The 24,401-nt window shown below is 42.7% G+C and overlaps 1 long non-coding RNA gene across 1 annotated transcript in view; it reads left to right on the top strand.

Moving 5' to 3' along the window:
* The first annotated feature begins 4,968 nt into the window (after nt 1-4,968).
* LOC102970952 overlaps nt 4,969-24,401 on the top strand; it is a 154,281-nt gene continuing 134,848 nt past the window's right edge. Inside the window, exons 1-3 of the long non-coding RNA XR_006217469.1 lie at nt 4,969-5,053; nt 5,160-5,191; nt 6,370-6,463. This is a non-coding gene — a long non-coding RNA (uncharacterized LOC102970952). The remainder of the gene's footprint in view (nt 5,054-5,159; nt 5,192-6,369; nt 6,464-24,401) is intronic.

The following is a 24,401-nucleotide window of genomic DNA, read 5'->3' as shown; positions in this document are numbered from 1 at the left end:
TCTGATGTTGGCTCAGGTCATGATTTCATGGTTTGTGGGTGTGAGCCCCGCATTGAGCTCTGTGCTGACAGCTTGGGGCCTGGAGCCTGCTTCAGATTATGTGTCTCCCTGTGTCTCTCTGCCCCTCCCCTGCTTGCGCTCTGTCTGCCTGTCTGTGTGTCTCTCTCTCTCTCTCTCTCTCTCTAAAAAATAAACATTTAAAAAATTTTAGAAGTTATTCATTCCCTTTAATTTCTTATAGTGGGCATCTTAAATATACATGCCTGACAACATATTTACTTCATATAAATTTTGATCCATATAAGGATCATTTTTATTTCGAATTTTTATTTCAATTGTGGTTAACATATAGTTTCGTATTAGTTTTCAGGAGTTCATTACTTACAGACAACACCCAGTGCTCATCATAACAAGGACCCTCCTTAGCATCCATCACCCATGTCGCCCATCCCCCCCCCCACCTCCCCTCTAGCAACCCTGTTTGTTCTCTGTCATTCAGAGTCTCTTCTGGTTTGCTTCATTTTTCCTCCTTCCCCTATGTTCATGTTCATCTGTTTTGTTTCTTAAATTCCACATATAAGTGAAATCATATGGTGTTTGTCTTTCTCTGACTGACTTCTTTTGCTTAGTGATCTTAAGACACTGTAACTCCAAACTACCCTCTTCTCTTTTTGGTAATTTCAGTCTATTATCTACTCTTTTTTGTATTTAAATACCTCTTATGAAAAATAAATACCTCTTATAGGTTAGTCTTTATTAGTAATATTGTTCTTTAAAAAAAAAGATTTTTTTTAATTTTTAAGTGATTTCTACACCCGATGTGGGCCTCGAACCTATGACCCTGAGATCAAGAGTTGCACGCTCCATTGACTGAGCCAGCCCCAGTGATGATAATCTGGTTTATACTTAATGCTTAGATTTATCCCAACTTTTACTGTTATCTTTACCCTTTGAACTGCCAGGCATTGACAAAGGTCTGAGATTCTACCCTTCCTACAGGCAAACAAGATAGCCTGTGATTTCACCTGTGTCCCTCGGTCCCAGACATACGACTTTATGACTCATGGCAATAGTATACGTAGGAATAGCGATTCACTATTTTTCTGACGGTTTCCTTTGTTCTCCAAGTCCTACAGAGGCAAATCTCCCCTTCTCTGGTGTGGTTTAGGTGTGGGCTATGGATGGTTTTATTTGTCCTCCTTACCGATCTATGTAGTTATTTCACAGTATGTGAAAAATAGTGGAGTTTAAGCAGTTTCCATTATGTTAAGGGACCTGAAAGTATTTTTTTTTCTTTTTTAAGGGAATTTGTAGATATGTACTTTATCAAAGTCATCACTATTAGATTTTATCCTCCTAAATGTTAATTAATTGGTGGAAAGTATGGTGGATATTATTTACAAGAAGCCCTGAAGCAAAATTTTGGAAAATGGTCTAAAAAATTGCTGAGTATGTCATTCCTAGTGTAATAAAAATGCCTAATAGGAACTTTTGTTTTGCACTTTAATATGCCATGATGGAGTTGAACAATTAGTAGATAAACATCTGAATACCAATTTTAAACTGTAGTTGTGTCTCAGGTTGAGTGATTGTCGATCCTTTGGTCTTGTTTTCCTCATCTGTGAAATAATTCTGCTCTTACTCTCACCATCACTAATGCTAAAACATTTAAAATGTTGCTAGGCAGAACTTGTGCCAGGCAGAATTACAGTTCCCTGAAGATTCCTCCTCCTAATCCGAGAACCTGTGTGTATGTGAACTCACATGGCGAAGGACCTTTGCACATGAGAGTCGGTTAAGAATTTGAAGTGAGGAAGATTATCCTGAATTAGCTGGGGGCGGGGCAATATAATCACAAGAATCCTTATGAGCTCAAGAGGGAGTCAGGTGATGTGTTAACAGAAGCAATCAGAATTATGCTGCATGAGAAAGACTTGTCTGTGCATTGGTTGCTGGATTTGAAGATGGACGGAACCGTGAGCCAAAGGACACAGGCAGCCTCCAGAAGCCTGGAAAATCAGAGAAACAGATTCTCCTCTGGAGCTTCCACAGGCAATGAAGTCCTGCTGACAACTCTTTTGTGTCTGTAGTTGTGTTTTTAGATGAAGCATACTTGACATCTAATGTTACCATTACCTTGATTTTAGCCACGTAAGACCTGTTTTGCACCCCTGACCTCCAAAAGGTATAATAAACTTGTGTTCTTCTAAGCCATTACATTTACTGTAGTTTGTTACGGCAGCAATAGGAAACTAATACGCTACTTTAGTAGATTACTGGGATGATTTAAAAACTTAATTGATAATGAGAAAGTGCTTTGTAAACTGAAGTATTATAAATGTTAATTATTATTAATAAAATTAAAGTGGGTTCTAACAACTCTAATTAGAAGGATGAGGTCTGTTGCAAACAAAATCTAGATTAGAAATGGGCTAGTGGGTCTTTGCCATTTTCATCAACTTTAATAGGGTTTCTCTCAAAGTGAATTAACAGAACCATTAAAAGCAATCCCTCTGGGACCAATCTGAAATTAATTTTTGAGCTTGATCTCCACAACATTCTCTAAGCCATAAATTAAAAGGAAGCAATAATTCTTCTCTGAGTCATGCATTTGCTTCGGTAAGAAGCCCACTGGTGCAGTGCACAATGGCCTGGGAATAAAACAACCTTGGCGGGTTGAAAGTGTTTAAGCTAAAGAAAAGTCTGTTATATATGCCATAGCCTCTTGTAGTGTAATCCTAACGATAGGCTGATTATTTAAAAAATGTGCAGTCTGCGAATATATAGAGGAAACGTTTCCCGTAGTACTAAATGCAAGAAGGAACTGACTTTCTTCTGTCTTAACTGCCTCCTCCCTTCCCCTGGCCTCACCCTCTGCCACCAATCAGCCTTCATGAGGAAATATAATCACACCTTTTTTGGCAACAGACTATAAAACAATCCAATTGGTATAAATTGTTTGAAATTATCCCTTTTTAGTCCGTGGTTTCTTCCTTCGCACCCCTGGGAATTATTTTACATTCAGCAACAATGATATTTGAAATTTAAGTCAACCTAGATGTTTGCTTGAAACAATTCGCATGCATAGCATGATGTAGAAAAAGGATTAATTGACTACAATCATCACTGTTTAATTCACTTCTATATCCTCAACATTCCTAGTTCATCCTTGCAGTGATTTTAAAAAGCATGTCGATTATTGAAATTAAAACAAATTTGTCTGTTACAGACATGACTTTGGTTTCAAACGGACTCTGATAAATCTGTCCAATCCAGCCCAAAGGGGGGAAAAAAACCCAGACATTAAGAAGGATCTGGCTTATCTAGTGGGTATTGTAGGGACACCTACTCCATAATTTCACTCAGGACCTTGAAAGAGAAAGTGTTCCTTCTGAGTTAATTGCTGCACAGAATTATTTTGATCTACCAATCACACAGCAGAAGCCTCCCACGGAGCTCAAGCCATAAGAGTTGTGGGAATTGTAGTTTGTTACAAAAATGGAACAGCTGAGCATGCGCAGGAAGTTCTGCCTCCAGCAGTGCAAGAATGCCAGGGAAATATGGGTTTGATTTGTAAGGAATTCTTTTTGGGCTCAAACCTAACACGGGTAGGTGTGGCACGCCTCTGCGGGAGCACAGTTTGGACAGTACAGAAAACGGAGAGAATTTGGGTCTGCTTTGGTGTGTCAGTGTTCAGCTTCTTGGCCTTTGTCCAGTAGAACTACATTTGAATTGTATTTTTGCATTTGTAATCCTTGTCTTGAACTGCACCAGCTGCTGCAAAATGTAGACTGGCACCTGCCTGTGCTCGGCGTTGAACTTCCCCATCCAAGTCCTTGGACACCTTCTCTCAGAACCGGGAAAGAATTTGCTTGTGAAAAATCATAAATGTACTCAATCAGGCATATGAAAGCCAGGCATTTTAATTTATAAGTGCAGTTTGGAAATTTTAGGGGGATTTAATTAAGTTTTTAAATGAGGCTGGTTATTTTAGGAGGAATTTAGTTTTCGTAACTCGAGTTTATCAAACGCTAATCAAAGTTTCCTCCAAAAGTTGATCTATTTTGTCTAACATTTATTATGTTTATAAATAGATGAGAAGATTTGCAAGTTGAATTTAGAGCAAAGTATGTTTCAAGTTTTTTTTTTAACTTTAATAAGCAAAAATAAAACACAAATAAGTCTAAATAGCTCTTTTTATGTAAATAGGGAGCCTTGGGTAAAATTACTTTGACATCTTTGGCAATTCTCCCAACTGGAATATGTCTTTGAAAATGCCTAATTCCTTCTGCATTGCCATGGCGTCTCTTTGCATCATTGTTCAGCCTCGGGCGGACATCTTGAGAGTACTTTCTCCAAAACTCCAGGCGCCCAGTGCTCTCCTGCTTGGGTGGTCCTTTGTAATAGATTTCTGAGGCTTTTTACACAGTCGCCCCCTACTGGTCTGTCTGGAGGCCTTCCCAGGTGAACTCCCTGTTTCCCTTCCTCCCTACCCCCTGTCCTCTTATTTTCCCAAAGACCCCTCTGTCTTTGAAACTCTACTCTTCCTCCTTACTCCCCTCACACCCCAGGCACTAGCCTACTTTCTTTAGTCCTCTGTCCTTTGGTCAGCTTCGGTTACATCTGGTTTTTTGGTTTGGAAATAGCAGGGGATTTAGATCCATGGGGAGTAGAGAATGAGATTAAGGAAGGCAAAACCTCTACGGGACAATAAGAACTTAAGTCCTTTATCAAGCTAAAAATATTCTTTGACTCTTCTCTGTGAATCAAGTTGTATTGCAAATATGATTCCCGTCCTAGCTTGATATCGACCTAGCTTCCAAATAGGGGAGCAGAATTATAGAACCTGGAAAATAAAGGGGGGTGGGGAATGCAGCCCTGGAGCTTCTAGATAGAACACTCTTGTCCGGCATTGTAATAGAGTAAATGGCAATTTTTATTTACATTTTATTTCTGCATATCATTTCCAGTATTTGTCCAATCTGTCTCTCCCCATCAAGATGATGATCTCTTGACAAAGCCTGTTTTGTTTGTTTGCTTGAATCTTACCGTGGTAAGAACACTTCACATGAGATCTACCTTCTTAACAAAATTTTAAGTGTACAATATATTGTTGACTATGGACTAAGCCTTTTGTTTTGTTTACTTAATTTTCTTAGGGCAGTTTTGGGTTCATAGCAAATGTGAGGAGGTAAGTAATTTTCCCTCTATCCCACTGTGGTCCATTTGTTACAACTGGTGAACCTACTCTGACGACATAATCATCCCATGTCCTTAGTTTACATTATGGTTCATTGATGGTGATATACATTCTTGGGTTTGGACAACGGTATAATTACATGTATCTACCGTGATAGTATCATACAGAATAATTTCACCCATCTAAAAATTCTCTGTGCTCACGTACGGATTCCTCCCTCATCCGACCCCTGCCAACCCCTTCGATATTTGTCTCCATCTATTGCCTTTTCCAAAGTGTCATATGGTTGGAGCCAAACAGTATGTAGGTAGCCTTTTCAGATTGGCTTCCTTCACTTAGTATTATACATGACAGTTTCATTTATGCCTTTGTATGGCTTTTTCAAGAAGATTAATAGGAATCCCTCTCATCACCAGGTGCTTGTGTTCTGGAATCGACATGTTCTCTTGTTCTTGATATGGCTCTATGCCCAAATTCTTCAGCCTCTGCTTACCTTTTTAGTTTCCCGGTTTGCCTTTCGATTTCCTCCTAACTGCAGCCCTGTCCCCGACCTTAAAATCATTAGCACTTTATCTCTAAAGCCCCAGCCTCAGGTTGATGGGCCATGTATCAAAAAGCCCAATAGTTGGGTACACCATGTCTGCCTCTAACAAATGAACCTACTAGACGGAGATACATGATCTGCCTGCGTGGTTAGTACATATATCTGTGGTCTTATTCCCACACTTGGACGATGCCTCCTGGAGTGAAGTATCAGCCCTGACTGAAATACAGGGTCCCCCATCTCCTCGAACTTTATTATTTCAACTGCTGGTTTTATCCTTTGGGGGAAAGTCCTGCCACCTGGTTCATTTCCCCAGCTCTAGACCCTTCCATCCCCTGCTGTCATTACTCTTCCTGCTGCCCTGCTTGTGCTCCCAATGTGCAGAGAGCCCATGTGAGTTATAGCCGTGCATATCCGCAGTCCAATTATAATTGATGTTCACAGGCCTGTCCCTAAGTCACTCCAGGAGCTAAAGGTGCCTTCTAAATCATCAAGGAAAGAATAAATTATGTTCACTAAAATTTTATTGTTCCCATATTTTTTAGTCTTTGAAACCTGGTAATCCACATAGGAAATATGGTTAGCTCTGTGGTAATCAGCTTCATCAACTGTCCATTTTGAATAGCTTCAGATTTACTGCCTTCGGAAAGATCTCGATGATTGAATATCTCCTTCCACGTTGGGACATTTGACATCACGTATGCAGATTTCAGACAGAGGTTAGTATAGTGGGAAGATAATCTCTTGCACATGAGCCCTCAGCTCCTCGGTGGTTCATGCCAACAGTCTCGACTACCTGCTGGTTCTTTTGTTTCCGTCATTGACATACATAGGTTACCTCCCTGATGATTCTTAACAATGAAATGTCCATATTGTGGCAGCCGGAGGCGCTCACTCCAGATCCCCTGTGTTACCTTACACTTGGTGCAGGTAGTGGGGCTGTATGGCGGAGGAAAAGGTGAGTAGAAAGCATGAGTATCATTTCTGAGCCGATGCGCCTAGGGGCCAACGTACCGTCTCCATTTTCTTGCTTCTCCTCCGTCAGGAAGAAGAGAATCCTTTCAGTGACTAAAGATGCCACATGTTGAGATGCAGACAGAGCCCACGCTGGAAAGCTGTCTGACGCTCTGAGTCACTCGACAGAAAGAGAGCAGAGTTGTAGACTTTTGAATCCAACTTTGCATGATGGGCAAGTTGGGAATATGTTTGATTCCACTGAAACAGCGGGGTTATCTGTCACTGTGGTATAGCGTTAGCTGGGCATGTAGGCAATCCTTAGAACAAGAACGTTGGTCTCCCCTCATCCATCCATTTCCTTGCACGTGTCCTGGTTGTCACCAGAAACTAAACGTTTTGCAGAGATTAAATCTTGAGTATCCTGCTCTTCACACACTATCCCCTGTCCTTCCATCTTGTGCTGATGTCTCAACTCCATGAACTTGTCCCAACCTTAGTTTCTGTTATGCCCTAACCCACTCTATATCCTCATTTCCTTCCTTGCCCAGCTTATATTGTTTAATCTACCACTAGGACAATTCCTGTGCACATAACTACAACTACTTTATCTCTCTCTCTCTCGCTTCATGGCATAACCTCAGCCTAAGTTCATCATGACTTAAAATTTCCAGTGGTGCCTGGGTGGCTCAGTCAGTGAAGCATCTGACTCTTGATTTCGGCTCAGGTCATGATCTCATGTTCCTGAGATCAAGCCCCACGTCGGGCTATGGGCTCGCAACGTGAAGCCCGCTTGGGATTCTCTCTCTCTCTGCCCCTCCCCTGCTCACACACCCACTCTTTCAAAATAAATTTTAAAAATGACAAAAAATTAACTCCAGTGTAGTTAACATATAGTCTTATCTGAGATTCAGGTGTACAATATAATGATGCAACAATTCTGTACGTTACTCAGTGCTCATCCCGATAAGTATACTCTTAATCCCCTTCACCTATTTCACCCATCCCCTCACCAACCTCCCCTCTAATAACCATCAGCTTTTTCTCTGTAGTTGGTCTGTTTCTTGGCGGGTCTCTTTTTTCCTTTGTTCGATTGTTTTGTGTCTTAAATTCCACGTATGCGTGAAATCATACAGTATTTATGTTTCTGACTTCCTTAACTTGATATTATCCTCTGTGGATCCATCCATGTTGTTGCAAATGCCAAGATTGCTTTTTTTATGGCTGAGTGATGGTCTGTCGCGTTTTTTTCTTACGCCGATTCTTTATTCACTCATCTGTCAAAGGACACAAAGGCTGCTTCCATAATTTGGCGATTGTAAATAATGCTGCACTAAACATAGGGGTGCGTATATGTTTTGGAATTAGTGTTTTCATATTTATTGGGTAAATACTCAGGGGTGGAATTATGGGATCATATGGTAATTCCATTTTCAATTTTCTATGGAACTTCCACACTGTTCCACAATGGCTGTACCAGTTTGCATTCCCACCAACAGTGCCCACAGTTTCCTTTGTCTCCACATCCTCACCAACACTTGCTTCTTTTGTTTTTTACTTGAGCCATTCTGACAGGTGTGAAGTGATCTCTCATTATAGTTTTGACTTGCCTTTCCCTGATGATAAGTGATGTTGAACATCTTTTCAAGTGTCTGTTGGCCATCTGTGTGTCGTCTTTGGAGGAATGTTCGTGTCTTCTGCACATTTTTAATTGGATTATTTGTTTTACTGTTGAGTTGTATAAGTTGTTTATACATTTTGTATACTACTCTTTATTGGATATGTCGTTTGCAAGTATGTTTTCCCATTCAGTACGTTGTCTTTTAGTTTTGTTGATTATTTCCTTCACGGTACAGAAGCTTTTTATTTTGATGTAGTTCAAAGAGTTGTTTGTTGGTTTGTTTTTGTTTTTGTTTTTGCTTTTGCTTTTTGTTTTCCTTGCCTCAGGAGACACAGCTAGAAAAATGTTTTTCTAGACAGTGTCAAAGAATTTTACTGCCTGTGTTCCTTTCTAAGCTTTTTATAGTTTAGGTCTCACATTTAGGTCCTTAATCCATTTTGAGTTTACTGTATGGTAACTCAAGTGTAAGAAAGTGGTCTAGTTTCATTCTTTTACATGTAGCTGTCCAATTTTACCAATACCATTTGTTGAAGAGACAAGAACGTCTTGGATATTCATCGCTGCTTTGTTGAAGGTCAATTGACCATATAATCTTGGTTTCATTTCTGGGCTCTCTATTCTGTTCCATTAATCTTTATGTCTGTTTTTGAGCCAGTACCATACTGTTTTGATTATTTCAGCTTTGTAGTATATCTTGAAATCTGGGATTGTGATACACCTAGCATTATTGTTTTTCTAGGTGGCTTTAGCTATTTGGGGTCCATACAGATTTTAGGATTATTTGTTCTTGTTCCATGAAAAGTAGTGTTGGTGTTTTGATAGGGATTGCGTTAAGTCTTTAGATTCCTTTGAATAGTATGGACATTTTAAAACTATTTGTTCCTCCAGGGGCACCTGGGTGCCTCAGTCAGTTGAGCATCCAACTCCTAATTTCGGCTCAGGTCGTGATGTCACTGTGAGTGCAAGCCCTGCATTGTGTGTGGCGGGGGAGCGGGGAGGGGGGTGGTTTCTGCGCTGATGGTGCTGGGCCTGCTTGGGATCCTCTCTCTCTCTGCCCCTTCAGTGTTTTTTCTCCCTTTATCAAAATAAATAAACGAACTTAAAAAAATTGTTCTTGGGTCGCCTTGGTGGCTCAGTCGTTGAGCAGCCGACTTCAGCTCAGGTCATGATCTCACGGCTTGTGAGTTCGAGCCCCACGTCGGGCTCTGTGCTGACAGCTCAGAGCCTGGAGCCTGCTTCTGATTCTGTGTCTCTCTCTCTCTCTCTGCCCCTCCCCCACTCATGCTGTCTCTCTCTGTCTCAGAAATAAATAAACATTAAAAAAAATTGAAAAAAAAATTGTTCTTCTCCATGATTACAGCATTTCTTTCCACAGGTATTTTACTCCTTTTGGTGCAGTTGTAATTGGGATTCTTAATTTCTTTTTCTGCTATTTCATTATTAGTGTATAGAAATGCAAAGGATTTCTGTATATTGCTTTTGTGAATTTACTGAATTCATTTATCAGTTCTAGTAGTTTCTTTTTGGAGTCTTAAGTTTGTTATATAAAGTATCATGTAATCTGCAGATAGTGCAAGTTTTACCTCTTCCTTACCAATCTGGATGATTTTTATTTCTTTTGCTTATCTGATTGCTTTGGCTAGGACTTCCAGTGCTATGTTAAATAGAAGCGGTGAAAGTGGATATCCTTGTTTTGTTCCTGACTTACAGAAAAAATTCTCAGTTTTTCACCATTGAGCATGATGTTAGGTGTGGATTTTTCATATATGGCCTTTATTATGTGGACGTATGTTCCCTCTAAACTTACTTTTTTGAGTGTTTTTATCATGAATGGATATTGTACTTTGTCTTGTGCTTGTTCTGCGTCTATTGATAGGGTCAGATGGTTTTTGCCTTTTCTCTTGTTGATGTGAGGTATTTCATTGATTTGCAAACATTGGACCACTCCTGCATCTCAGGAGTAAATCCCGCTTGATTGTGGCGGGGTGCTTCCTCTGTGTTTTCCCCTGAGATGCTTTCATTGGTGGGTAGGCTGCAGTCGGACCACATGTCTGCCCCCAGCCAACTGCTGGGGCTGAAGGAGTACTGGGTATGTGGGGGTTATCTTCCCATTTCCCTGAGACAGGATTCTCTTTGGAGTGGTGTTTTCCCCTTTTGGGCTGTTTTCACAATGCTGTACTTGTGCCAGTGCTTTGGAAGGGCTCTGGACGATGGTGTATTGGATGGGGAAGTTCTACGGGAGAACATGGGGGCAGCGCATTTGGTGCCAGCAAGGTCTGTGCTGTTCCACTGCTGGATGTATCCTGGAGCTGAGGCCTGGCTGGAGGGCGCAGGCCCACAGGAGACTGTGGAGGTGGGGCAGGATGTTAGCAAGCTAGTTGGAAGGTGTTGGCACTGCATTGGTTCTGGCAGGCATCCATGCGTCCAGGCTATAGGGTGGCTGGGGGATGGGAGTGGTAGTGGTGGTGAGGGGTGATGGTGCCCGGCGGCTCTTTGGGTCCTGGAGATGTCTTCTAGAGATCCCTGCCCCTTTAACACCCACCCTGAGACTAGTAAGTAAATCTCCCTGTAACCTGGGTGTTTTTCAGCTTCTTCTATGTAGTTCTCAGAGGGGCTATTTGTTGTGCTGAGCCTTTACGGGTGGGGACTCAGCTTCCTATCACTGTGCAGCTCAGAATAAAGACCACTGATTTTTAAAGTTGCAGGTGTTAAGTCCCACTGATGGTAAGAACTTGAGGAATTAGGCCCCTCTGGTTTTCAAAGCCAAACATTATGGGGATTCATCTTCCCCGTGCGGGTTCCCGGTGCCTGGGTTTACTGGTGTGAGGGTTTGTTTCTCCTCTCCGTGCCCACGGCATCCCTACCTCCCGCAGACCGTTGTGTGGGTGCATTTTGCTGTAGACCAGATCTCTGTCCTTTCTACCTTTTCGATGTGGCCTCTTCTCTACATTCAGCTGTAGAGAGTCTGTTTTGCCAGTCTTTGGGCCATTTTCTGGGTTATTAAGGCTGATACGGGTGTTATCTGGGTGTATCCATGGGCTAAGGTGCACTTAGGATCTTCCTACTCCATCATCTTCCTCAGAAGTCTAACTCTGCCTTTCTTGAAACACACGTCTTTTTTATGTACCAGCAAATGGCCAAAGCTGGCGGGGGGGGGGAAACATGTAATTCTCTGGTCAGATTCTAATTTCTGTTTCATTATTCCTATTACATTTTTCATGTGTGTTCACTCTCACATTATCTAAGATGGACAGTTCGTCTTATTCTCTATTCAATTTCCCATCACTTTTTTTCCCCTTGTCATTCTCAGCTGGTGAGTTTGCCTCTTATTGAGAAGATGTGAGCAATCTGAGAAGCGATTTTACACACCCTCACTACCAAATCTACCAATCCGCTTGCTTCGTCCACCTCTTCTGCTAGTCCAACTGCTGCTTCAGGTGAACTGTCCTTGTTCCTAAGGCCAGTCCCATTCGTTGCTCACTGGGTCCCTTTCTTTATGCTTCGGCAGGATTATTCATTTGTAATCCTCTCTGTTTTCTCTTAATGAAAAATTTCCCCTTCTTTACTTAGTCATCCCATCAGCATAAAAACATGCTCTGATATCATTTAGCGTAAAAGAAGGACTGAAAAACCTCAATAACCGCATATGTTCCTGCAGCTCCTTTACCACTTCTCTGCTGCCCTTGATAGCTCAGCTCCTGACGGGTAGTCTACATGTCTCCTCTTCCCGTGCCATCCTGAACTCCGTCCCGTTAATGTTTTATACGGATCATGCTAATGAATTCGTTCTTTTCAAGATCTCCTCCGGCCTCCACATTACCAAGTACAAGATCCAATCTTCATTTGCGTCTTACTTTATCATTTGACATAGTTGATCGACTCATCCACACTGAAATGATGTCTTCCCTTGACTCCAAGACCTCATTCTCTCAGCTCCTTCTACCTCACTGTCATTTCCTTCTCCTCCTCTTTTCTCATCGTCTTGGCATGACATGGGGCTCAGTTTCCACGCCTTTTATCTTCTTTTACCTTCCCTGACTCCCTCGTCTCTTTTGATTCTGTGGTTTTAATACCTATCTCCCCTCCAGACATGGTATTTAAACTCCAGGCAAGGTGCACTATTATGGACAAACTCAATGTAAAGAGCACCACGTACTGTTGGGTTTTATATTTGATTTTGATTTCATACCCTCACATGCCGGAAGACAACTTTTACCATCTAAGCTAGGAAGTGAGTCCTTAAAATATTTTACTAATCCCGTTTAAGTTTTTAAGTCATTTGAATATTCTGACAGATGAGGAGAAGGCAATTGTACTCACAATTAATTCCAAAAGCGTTAAGGTTGAACTTTGGTGAATTTGTTTCATTTCTTCCATAAGAGAGTAAGATCAAGTTAACTTTTTCTGGCAGTACTTTATATGCTAACTATTCATTTTTCTGTCTGAGTGTAGATAGGGGTCTCACTCTTTGTCTTTTTTGCCAAACTTTCCTCACAGCTCTAGGGGAATGTATGCAAAGAGTGCAAAATACGTGAGTCAGTAGTGTGGAGACAGATGACAGTTAAGTAATTAAGTTGCTATTTAAGTAATTAAGGCCGCATACAGGACATGAGGTTTCAAATTGGTTTCTTAAATGTAAATTTTAATCCTTTTACGTTAGATCCTACTCTGCAATGGTATATTAAACTTTGTTTACTGGCTTCTCATGGAAAAACTTGTGTGAACAGAGAAAAATCATTCAAAATTGTAACAGCCTTGAAAATCACAAAGTATGGTCAATAGTTGTCCAGAACCGTGGTGATATTTGTAGTAACCACGCTTGAATGGGGCTCTTGTAAACGGGCGTAATGGGAAGAACTCTGGACTAGAAATCATGGTACCTATCACCGAATAGTGGCTTTCAACGAATTACTTCTCTGTGGGTACTAGCTGCCTTACCTGAAAAATAATGAGGGTGAACTCAGTGGTTTGTAAGAGTCCATTTGGGGACTTATATCTGCTGGACGAGTTTTTTTTCTGTTGTTGTGTTTTCCTGTATCTTCAAGAAAATTGAAGAGATTGAACGGGAATTTGTGCCTTTCGTTTTTGTGCGTGTTATAAATTTTGCAGGCTTGGGCTTAGGAGTTCCTCTACTTATGGTGAAAGCAAATCCTGTCTTGATGTTCCCTGAAGTGGAGTCCCTGTTTTCTCTGTCTAGTGCCCTTCTCACTTCACAGGGAAGCGCAGTCCTCCCTTTTGCAAATTGCTCCTTCTCCTTCCCTAACCATGTGATTCTCTTGATCCTTCAGTGACCTTGAATAATTCATTTCCTCCTTCAAAACGATGATGCAATCCAACTGCTCCAACCCTAGACGACTTTTCTCCTGCTCCTGCGTGATTGGTTGCAGAGTCAGGCATGTGACCAAACTGGGGCATCAACATTTTTCCTAGAATCGTTAAGCTAGGGGTGAAGGCAAAAAGGCTTTTCCTCACATGTGATGAAGTTGGGAAACAGGAAGCAGGTGGCTTCACGTTCTCTTGTCCCCTGCTCTGTAGCGAAAGTTGGTCTTAGAGCACAGTGTGATGCGATGAGAAGTCAAGGGAAGGGACGAGAGCGATGGCCTTACATATTATTCGAACTTGGCCAGCTGAATTACTCTGCCTCCTACAGTTAAAAGAGCCTTCCAAGAATTCTACTTTTTGCTTAAGTTAGGAGTTTAGGTTTCTGTCTTTTGCAACCAAGATTAATTACTGACTTTGAATTTCATAGCCAGTCTGTTGTGGAAATTTGTGGTGGAAGAAATAGTCTTTGTTCTTTCTTTTCTCTAACCTCCCACACACCTTTTTAAGCTGTCAAAATAATTGAGGACATATGGAAGGATTCTGCTGTAAATTAGTATCAATCCTTCAAAAATGGCTTACTATTGTTCTTGTCCATTCTATGCCTTTTCTCTCTTCTTCTGGTAATAGTCCCTGACCCCAGGAATGAGGCTTTGACTCAAGATGCCGTAATTACTTTTTTTTTCTTTTTTTTTTTTATGGCACGGTGATTAGTTCAAGATGCGAGCATATAGCCCAAGGCATACCAACGAGTGCCTTTCTTTGGATGTTTTCAAATTAGACCAGAAGACATGCCTCTTAGACTCTTGGACCATAGAAGTACTATCATATTGGTCTGATATGTTCGTGGCTGTGTTGTCCACACACAGGATTGAAAAACTGTGTCCTTAGTAGGAGAGAATTAAGTCGATTGGCAGATGAGACAAAACGTTTGGAAAGAGTCTCCGTGCTGTGGAGCTTCTGGTTCCACTCGTCACCAGCTCAAGGCCCACCGCCACAGCCGTGTTCTTCGGTAGCAGATGCTGAGATGGGGTTTGGCATTCTGGGCAGTTTTAGGGATCGGTGCCCATGGATCATACACTGGGAAGTGGGTTGTACATGTTGTCTTGCAGGGGAGGAGTCTTGGCATTGTCTTCAGTGAAGAGAAGAGTGCCAGCTCTTAGTAGGGGTGTGTGGGCTCCTTCTACGGGTTCCAAAGATGCAGAGTGCTCTGGGGTTCAAAACTTTGAGGGGCCGTTGCCCTGGTGATCCCCTCCCACATGAAAGTGCCCCGACCAGGTCTTGAGCCTCATGTGCCAGCTTGCCTTGGTTATTTTCCCTCTCTGGAGTCTGATCATTCTATTAAGCCAGAGTCAAATCCACTAATTGTTGTATTGACTTGCTTTTCCTTATGTTGTAGGAAATGCAGCCTCCCTGTGAGGGACCAGAGAGGTTTTCTGCCTTTCGTTTTCATTTCTCACCTGTACCTTTTCATTAACTTTGTCCAGAAGAACAGTTTCAGAGTTCCCACGACCAGAAACATCAGCCTCACCTTGGATCTTGTCAAACACGTAAATTCTTTGGCACCTCCTCAGACCTTCCAAATTAGAAAGATTGTATCAGGGCCCAGAAATCTGTGTTTTACCAAACGTCATTTTGATTCATGGTGAGGTCAGAGCCACGGTGTTGTCGGTATCCCCTGGTAGCCACTGGGGCACATCGCCTCTTAGTTGCAAAGTCCTAGCCCCTGTCAAATACCTGAATATGTCGTGTCACCAGTACTTTCCCTCCTGGTATGCTGTTCCCATTCAGCGTCACTGCTGGTACCAACAAATGCGTCTCGGCCTTGTGCAGGGCTGTCCGGGTGCTACCCGCCCAGTGGTTGAGTCCCTTTTTGCAAAGGCTGGTTTTACGTTAGGATTCTACCACTCACTCCCAAAGGAATCCTGACTTAATACACCTGCAACCCTTAAGTGTATCTAGGAGAAATGTATCTTTTTAATCACAGCGTCGACGGTGATCCTTCAGCACCACATAATCATGTCACACACTGCTGCTTGCCACGTGCTTTCCTCCGTTACTTCGCGTGGTCCTCGCGGCGAGGCGGGTAGAGCGGATTCTGCCATAGGTGCACACGGCTCTCCGCATCTGTGGATCCTACTGAGTTTTTCTTTTATTATGATATGAAACGTGATCAGGTGAAACAAGGTAGAAACTTCTGGTGGTTCAGAGCAGTGCACGATGCTCCCATTCTTTTCTTGCCTTTAATTGAAACCTGTTCCTGTAACCTCAGGAGGACTGAAAAGATAAAGACCTGTCCTCCACCTTCCTCAGAGGCCTTTTCTGCAGGATTCGCTGTCACGAGCATGACGCAATCTATCCACAAAGCATATGACAGTGTTCAATGACAATATTCCTCACAGGCTCTCCGGGTAGATAGGCAGTTTCCAAATGACACACTTGATCCGATCATTTTGGCACTTTAAATACGAATCACCGCTCTCTGCTGTGATTTCCATCCGTGGCTGAGACAGATGAACTGCTCTGTCCGTTGCACACTGTCTGTACTTTGCATCGACATTCTTAAGCTCCCAGTCGTGCAAACTGAAATCAGTAGGCTTTGCTCCTGCACATGTTTGGTTGCAGGTATTTCCACCAATCCACTAGAAAACATGAGTTTAAACACCTCGGAGGAGACTGGTATTAAGCTAGATATTATGGCAGAGAAAAGCAAAGACGTGAGACACAGCCTCAGTCTAAAAAGACTCCCTCTGCTAAGGTGAGTGTCTTAGGTTGGTTCCATAGGTTCTGTGTTCAAGGAATGCTCCTGCAAGTGAGTAACTGAGGTCATGTTATCAGAAAACCCTTCAAGGGAGTGAGAGAAACCAGACAGAACGGGAAGAAGCCAGACAGAAGGGTGGTTTTAGAAAACATCTGGCCTGGGATCGTTCTCATCACAGAACCCTGGAGAGTGGATCGTACGGCGGAGTTTGTCCTCCGCAGAGAAGAGGGGACGAGGCTGTTTTACCTCTCGCATTAGTCACTGGCTAGGGGTTGCCTCCAGGGAAAGGAGGCACAACACCCCAGATGTCTTCAGTAGAGACAGCAGCTCCTGTCAGCCAAGGACACTCTTCTGGAGAAGGTGGCAGGCATGAAACATTCATAGCCAACCCCTCTAGTAGCCGAGCAAAGGGGGATCAGGGAAGCAACAGCTTCTCGTGTAGGAAAAATAATTACCTGTATTTCTAGCAATAATGATAGGGCTGTTAATAACAGCAAACGGTTATACGGTCTTTAATACATGTGAGACATCATTTTGAAAGCATCATAGCTATAGACTCAGTTAGTCCTTAGGACGCTCCTGCGAGGGAAGGTAGCAGTATTATCCCCATTTTACAGGTAAGGAAACTATGAATGATCATGACCCTGGAAATGACAATAGGAAGCGAGGGAAAGCAAAACCCAGGCACCGTGGAGAACGCAATTCAGGCGATATGCCTGTGGGCAAAAGTGGCTAGCCCTGGTGTTTGAAGGATGACTATCCAGATAGGGTTCTGACACAGGTAAGAATCAAGAAGTACACTGATGAGGAGGAAGATGTTGGCAGGAAGACTCGTCATAAAATACGCTTACCGACAATATAACTACATTTCCATAATAACCTGATAAGATAAGGATTTGGATTTTAGAGAAAACCAATAACCACAGTATTTGTGATCACCTTCACGGCACTCGGGAGGGGGGGTCTGAGTAGCTCTTTACTGCCCACATGGGAATAGAGCGTTTTCAGCTGTGACAACTAAAAGACTAGGTTCAATGTTTGAAGACTGTACGGATTGAATCGTGTCCTTGTACAAGTCAGGTGTTGAAGTCCTAACCGCCCTTGTGACTGTTCTCGGAGGCAGGGCTTTTAGAGAGGTAATGAAGGTCAAATGAGCTCATAAGGTTGGCCTGAATCCAGTATGTCAGGTGTCTTGAGAAGAGGAAGAGACGTCAGAGATGTGCACACAGAGAAAAAGTCCTAGGTAAGCAACATGAAGCCAGTGTTAAAGAGAACCAGTGACTGAAACCGTCATCACTAAGTACTTTGAATGCACCATTGGGCTTTAGAATATAGCGAATCTATACATGTAGTTCAACCTGATACATTAACTGTATTAGTTTGCTCGAGCTGCCATTCCAAAGCACCACAGATTGGGTGGCTTTCACAACAGAAATTAATTTTCTCACAATTCAGAGAGTAGCAGTCGAATATCGAGGTTTTGGGCAGGATTGGTTTCTCCTGCGGCCTCTCTCCTGGGCTTGTGGACGGTGTCTTCTCTCTGTGTCTTCTGCGTGTCCTCATCTGTCCTTAGGAGGACACCACTCATATTGGATTATGGCCTACCCTAATGACCTCATTTGAGGTTAATTACCTCTTTAAAGACTCTGTCTCTAAATATAGTCCCATTCTGAGGTTAATGGTGGTTAGGACTCCAACGTACGAATTTTGGAGTGGGGCACCATTCAGCCCGTAACACTGGCCGTTTCTGAAACGTAACCTCCGAGTACTTTGTACACGTGATGTGTTCCTCTCCTGAGAAAATTGGCTGCAGATGTGTCCTTTTGTATTCGTTGGTTTGCTTTGTACCAAGTGACTTTGCTAAGAAAGCTACAGCTGATTGGATCGGCGGCTGACTCAGAGATCATTGCGAAGAGGGCTGGCCTCCTATGAGAACTCTCTCTAACAATGCTGCTTGCATTTGAGCAGAGAAAATCAACCACACATACTTTTTGTCTTGGTGGCTTTGAATCCATAGCATACAAAGAGAAGATAGAAACAGGAGGTAAAGCAGAGACAGAGAGATGCTGAATCCTAGGAATGGTGGGGTGATGGGCACGGCAGCCACAGATGCCTCTGTGTTGAAATCAGCCTCTTTGTTGCCTGGGCTTCCTCTGCATCGATGTGTGTCACTAGTTACTGGTTGGCTTAAGCCAATGGAAGGCACTGCTAAGAAATTTGATTTCAGGTAGAAGGGGACAGCCACGGTATTTTTCCCTCTCCTCCTGTCCCAGCTGGTGTCTCGGGCAGAGACTGTGTCATCTTCATGATTCTCGCTCTGCCTGAGAGCACCTTCTTTGATAGTCAGACTTTCCTTCCATGGTTCCATTTTCCTTCAGGTGGCTGCCCTTTGGGGAGTCTAGTAATGCTGTCTTCTCCCTTTGTCTCTCCCGCCCGCAGGATGATAGCAGATTTTAGCTGTTTTTAATGAGCACAACCATCCCTCACGGGCTTCTCACCTCTTTCATCATTTGTGACACCAGTTCTTCTATTAAATTCCTCATACTTGAAATTCCTGAAGTAATTTCTGGTTTCCTGACTGGACCACAGTTCCATCCTTTTCTAAGGCGATGAATTCAAGAGTCGTCAAGACAACACCTATTCCACCCTTTAATACGAATAGCATTCTGTTTGTAATCTTTGGTGTGCATTGCCTAGGTCGTTTTTGGCGTTTCTTTGCTGTCTCGTAGGGCCTCACAATACATATCCATCATTTGAGAAAGCTTAAGCCTGTCTGATTTTTACAACCTGGCAGATTCCAGCCTAACTAAAGCAATAATCTCTGAGGGAATAGCACTCTTATCAAAAAGGCAAATTATTTAATCACAGGGTCATAGAAAGGTTAGGATCAGGGCAGGTCCTAATAGCAATCTTCGTATTTACATGGATGTTTATCCCATCCAATTACCTCCTGGAATTCTTAGACTGGGCTCTAATAGGTAAGGCATACTTAGTTAGAATAGGGACCAATTTCACAGGTACTGTAAAATTCCTTTAAGATTATACCCCTTTAAGTTACTCAAACCATAGAGATGGTGAAGGTTATGTTTTTTATTATCCATATTCCTATTAAAGCCTCAGAGGTAACCCTTATAATACTGTTGGAGCAGAATCATGGAAAAATCTTGCATAGCAGCCTGATCGAAGGGGTTGGGGGGGGGGGCAGAGGCAACCTAGGACCAGCACAGCTGTAATTTTTTTAAAGATTCATAGAGGATGCTTATATATATATCCAATGCTGAGAAACTCTTGTATAGACTGGTAGAATGATACAATGTCCTTCAACATTTTTCTTCCCAATAATCTTTTAGGTGCGTGGATTTGCATGCTCTAAGTTGACACATGGCATTGAAAGCATATTTGGAGAAATAAATATCATTTGTCATTGTTTCAAATTAAATCCATGCAGGGGCGCCTGGGTGGCTCGGTTGAGTGTCCGACATCGGCTCGGATCATGATCTCGTGGTTTGTGAGTTCGAGCCCTGCATCCGGCTCTGTGCTGTCGGCTCAGAGGCTGCTTCTGATCTTCTCTTCACCCCTCGTTCTGTCCCTCCTTGCTTTCACTCTCTCAAAAATAAAACATTAAAAAATTAAAAAAAAAAAAACCAACAAAAACAAAAACCAAATTAAATCCACGCAAAGGACTTTAGGATGTTCTGTGAGACACCCAGGAAGAGAGCATGAAGTTAAGGTGTCTGGAACAGCAATCCCAGAGACCTTAGTCCTGAGTTTTCCAGGCGGTTATAACAGTGCTACTTAGAAAATCTCCTCATTAAATCAAATGATATGAGTTTCCATGTCGCGGTCGGGACTGTTGCTCCCTGCCAGATGATAAATTAATGCTTCTTGTAACACTACTCTGCTGGCAGGGGCCGGGACAACCCCCACCGCACATCATGGTGAATGCACTGACCCCAATCCAGCTGAACAGCAGAATGACCTTCGAGGCAGCCAGAGCTGCTTACGGTAGAGACTTAGGAGTAAGAGGAATGAACCAATTGTCTTAGGCGTGGGCGGACAAGAAGAAAAGCATGGCCCCTGAGAAGGAGCTAGGGCTTTGAGTCTCCTTCCTGGGGGAGACCAGCTTGAGCTAATCTGCTCTCCCAGTTCGTGTCAGAGAGGGGAGGCGAACCCCGTGCGAGGCAAGGATGATGATCTTGGATAGGATTTCACTTGTCCTGCTTCGTGGAAGGGGCACATTCCAAGGGAGTGAGAAAATCAAGAATTAGGAGGCACAAAGCCTTTCCCCACTGACTGCCACCCTGTGGCAATGGATTTGGATTCAGTTTGCGCAGAAAGCCAGACTGTGGCATCTTTTGGGGAAAGGATTTACCTTCCTAACCTTCCTGACCATTGGAATCCAAATGGACAGGAGAGGGAATGGTGCCAGGAGTGTGAGAGGTTTCACGGAATCTGGGACCACCTGTTTTTTTTAAATGTCAGTTTTATGTCCTTCTGTTTTGTGTGTGTGTGTGTGTGTGTGTGTGTGTGTGTGTGTGTGTGTGTGTGTGTGTTTTAATGGGTGCTTCTTTCTTATAAAAGGAAAATGCAAAGTCATATAGTGTGCCAGTGTATTTTACTTCTATGATCACCGATTGAAATGATCTGTGTGCCGTTATTTAATATTAATGACACCATGGTGGTTAAATGGATGATATTTTACTAACTTATTTGGAAGAGTTATTTGCAGTTATTTTATTAATGTTTTTCTATTTAGGGTATAAGGTTAGGAAGATAAATCACTATGTGTTGATGAGGAAAATAAGGGCAGGGCTCTGTAATTTTTTTTTTCCTTGAACTTTCATGCTTTCAGTGAAAGAACCTCAAGGCATATGCTTCTTTGAGATAAAATACATTTTGCATACTGTCTTCCCCCTCACAACCTGGGCCTCTGCCTCACCCCGTCGGATGTTGGCTCCGGGCATGTCTTATCTCTTCCTAACATGCATCCTGCCATGTTCTATCCCTTAAATGAATGGAAACCTTGTTTAAACAGGGGAGGACTCTAATGATCACCTCACCTGTGTAAATGACTGCATGAGCGGGCTTCGGTCATCATCATTAACAACGTGTTTACTCGACAAGTTCTGCTGTATGAGTGACTCTATAAGAATTCTCCACAATAGTTATCCGGAGATGGAAATATAGTTAAGTGACTACTTCCATGTGTATTTTAAAATGAAAGGTGGCAGTTTAATAAAATGGAAAAGGAGTGAGTTTGGGAGTTAGAGCTTACTTCTGAGTCTGCGTTTTCCATTGACTCCTGATGTAACCTTGGGCAAGATATATGACCTTGTGCAGGCCTCAGATGCTTCGTCTATAAACTGAGAATAACATCCACTTTATTAAGATTGTAGCAGGAAAGAGATGCTCCACGAGAACACCTGACAGAGTTGGCACAGAGTACGAACAGAAACACAATGTTTTGCTTCTTTTTAGTGTTTTCATTTCCCTATTTTTTATTCTTCTTTGAGAATTCGTGGGTAACACTGTGTTTGATTACACAGAGGTTTGCGACGGACTTTGTATCTTCAAGGGGCGCCTGGGTGGCTCAGTCAGTTAAGCGTCTGACTCTTGATTTCAGCTCAGGTTGTTATCTTACCGTTCATGAGTTTGAGCTCCGAGTCAGGCTCTGCACTGACTGACAGCACGGAACCTGCTTGAGATTCTCTCTTTCTCTGCCCCTCCCCTGCTGGGGTGTGCGTGCACGTGCAAGTGTGCAGCAAATAACCTTTAAAAAAAGTGAGTCAAATTTGCACTTTCTTAAGAGAACAGACCAACAGAGAAACTTCAGTAAGCAAACAGCTGTGGAGCTGGCGGGTCCGAGGATGTCCTCTCAGCTCTGGTGATTTTTGTCTTGCCATTTTTAAAAAAAATTTTTTTTTTAACGTTTATTTATTTTTGAGACAGAGAGAGACAGAGCATGAACAGGGGAGGGGCAGAGAGAGAGGGAGACACAGAATCTGAAACAGGCTCCAGGCTCTGAGCTGTCAGCACAGAGCCCGACGCGGGGCTCGAACTCACGGACCGCGAGATCGTGACCTGAGCTGAAGTCGGCTGCTCAACCGACTGAGCCACCCAGGCGCCCCTTGTCTTGCCATTTTGATCATTTAGCGTCATCTTTTTATTTTAATTTTAAATGGACTGAATGTTATTAAAATGAGCATGTTCTAGTTTCGTGGCAAATTTACATTCTAGAAAGGACTCAGTGGGTGGCAACATACTGAATACTTGCAAAAATGATTTGACAAGTTCAGTTCAAAAAGAAAGGGGCGCGGGGCGCCTGGGTGGCTCAGTCGGTTAAGCGTCCGACTTCGGCTCAGGTCATGATCTCGCGGTCCGTGAGTTCGAGCCCCGCGTCGGGCTCTGTGCTGACAGCTCAGAGCCTGGAGCCTGTTTCGGATTCTGTGCCTCCCTCTCTGTCTGCCCTCCCCCGTTCATGCTCTGTCTCAAAAATAAATAAACGTTAAAAAAAATTAAAAAAAAAAAAAAACAAAAAGGGGCATAAGTGATGGGCCAAAAAAAAAAAAAACAACCCCAAACCCTGACGGGCATGAATTCAAGCTGCTCGACTTTCTCAGAATGACCGATGTACAGTTTTAAAGGGCCCACATAAAGAGCTCTTTCTACAGAGGGTACTAATGTTATGATATCACTGCAGCTGGTGAGGTCAGCTGAGACATTGGCTAGGTAACAGAAAACATGTTGCCTGGCTTCATTTCCTTCTAAACAAGGGCATATTCCATATTTTGAACAGAATACGTATCATTTCACAGATCTAAAAAGAAACTTGGTTTGGGAGCAATGTGATGTAGTAAAAGGATATGAGTTTTTGGAGTCAGATCTGTCCAACTGAGGTCATATACCAGCTGGACACATTTGAGGAAGTCATTTATCCATCTGTGTCTCAGTGTCTGAAAAACGGGGACCGTGCCATCCAACTCACTGGCTGGTGGTGAGAATTTAAATGCGATACTGCCTGTGGAAGTGTCTGGTATATGCTATATTCCCAATAAGGGTCGCTCTGTGTGTGTGTGTGTTTTAACTGATATCCTCATTTATAATTTTAACGGTTCAAACAAACCCCTACAGCCAGGGAGATTTGGAAATCTCACAGAGCTCCCCTGAAGAAACCTTTTAAGGACTCCTGTGAAATAGTATCACGAACATATGGAGTAGATTTCCAACTTGAACACACTGTGCCCTCAGGATTAAGATTAAAATTATTGACTTTTACCCACCCTGGAAAGTCTGACAGGAGGGCAACACATTCGACCCCTCACAAACCCGACTGGCTTTGCCAACACCAAGGAGCCACAAAATGTTAGATGGAGAAATGTGCCTGCTTCCAAGCCTGCAGAACTCCTCTGATTAGAAGTTCAGGGTTCTACATCCAGGTGACCTCTTGCGAGACTGACCGTGGCGGCTTCTTAATACCGTGACCGTTTGTTTCCTTCTCTCTTCCGTTTACATTGTTGATGGCGGTTCTTGGAGACGAAATCACTAGCTGAAGCAGAGCGTTTTCCCCACCACTAACTTGTTAGCTCATTCCCAAAGCTCTGCTACAGTTGGATAAGGTTCACTTGCTTCTGAGAGGCTGTTGTTTGACGTTTGGATTCCATTCACATGACTTTATCCTTCATAACTCACAGATGATCATTAATAATAAATGCTGTCATGAGTATGTTATGTGAAAAGTGAGATTTAAGAGGCTGGATTTCTAAGGCAAGACCGATGGGGCTGTAGTGGGACATTGAAGTTATAAGGAAACTTCTTGCCTCTCTGAATTAGACTATTAATTATGTCCAATCTCTTTCTCGATCTTTCTGACGGGCCCTCTCAGTGCAGTTGCAGAATAGAATTAGAGATTTAAAAAATGTCAAAACCAAGAGTTCATTAGTCCAGCTTGCTAAATCCACTGGTAAGATAACAGATGAAAATATTTTCTTTGAAGGGTGTTTTT

The sequence above is a fragment of the Panthera tigris genome, chromosome B2, assembly GCF_018350195.1.
Source record: "Panthera tigris isolate Pti1 chromosome B2, P.tigris_Pti1_mat1.1, whole genome shotgun sequence".
Taxonomy (NCBI): Eukaryota; Metazoa; Chordata; class Mammalia; order Carnivora; family Felidae; genus Panthera; species Panthera tigris.
Note: the sequence above shows the minus strand (reverse complement) of the source record. Positions and strands in the feature narration are given on the sequence as shown.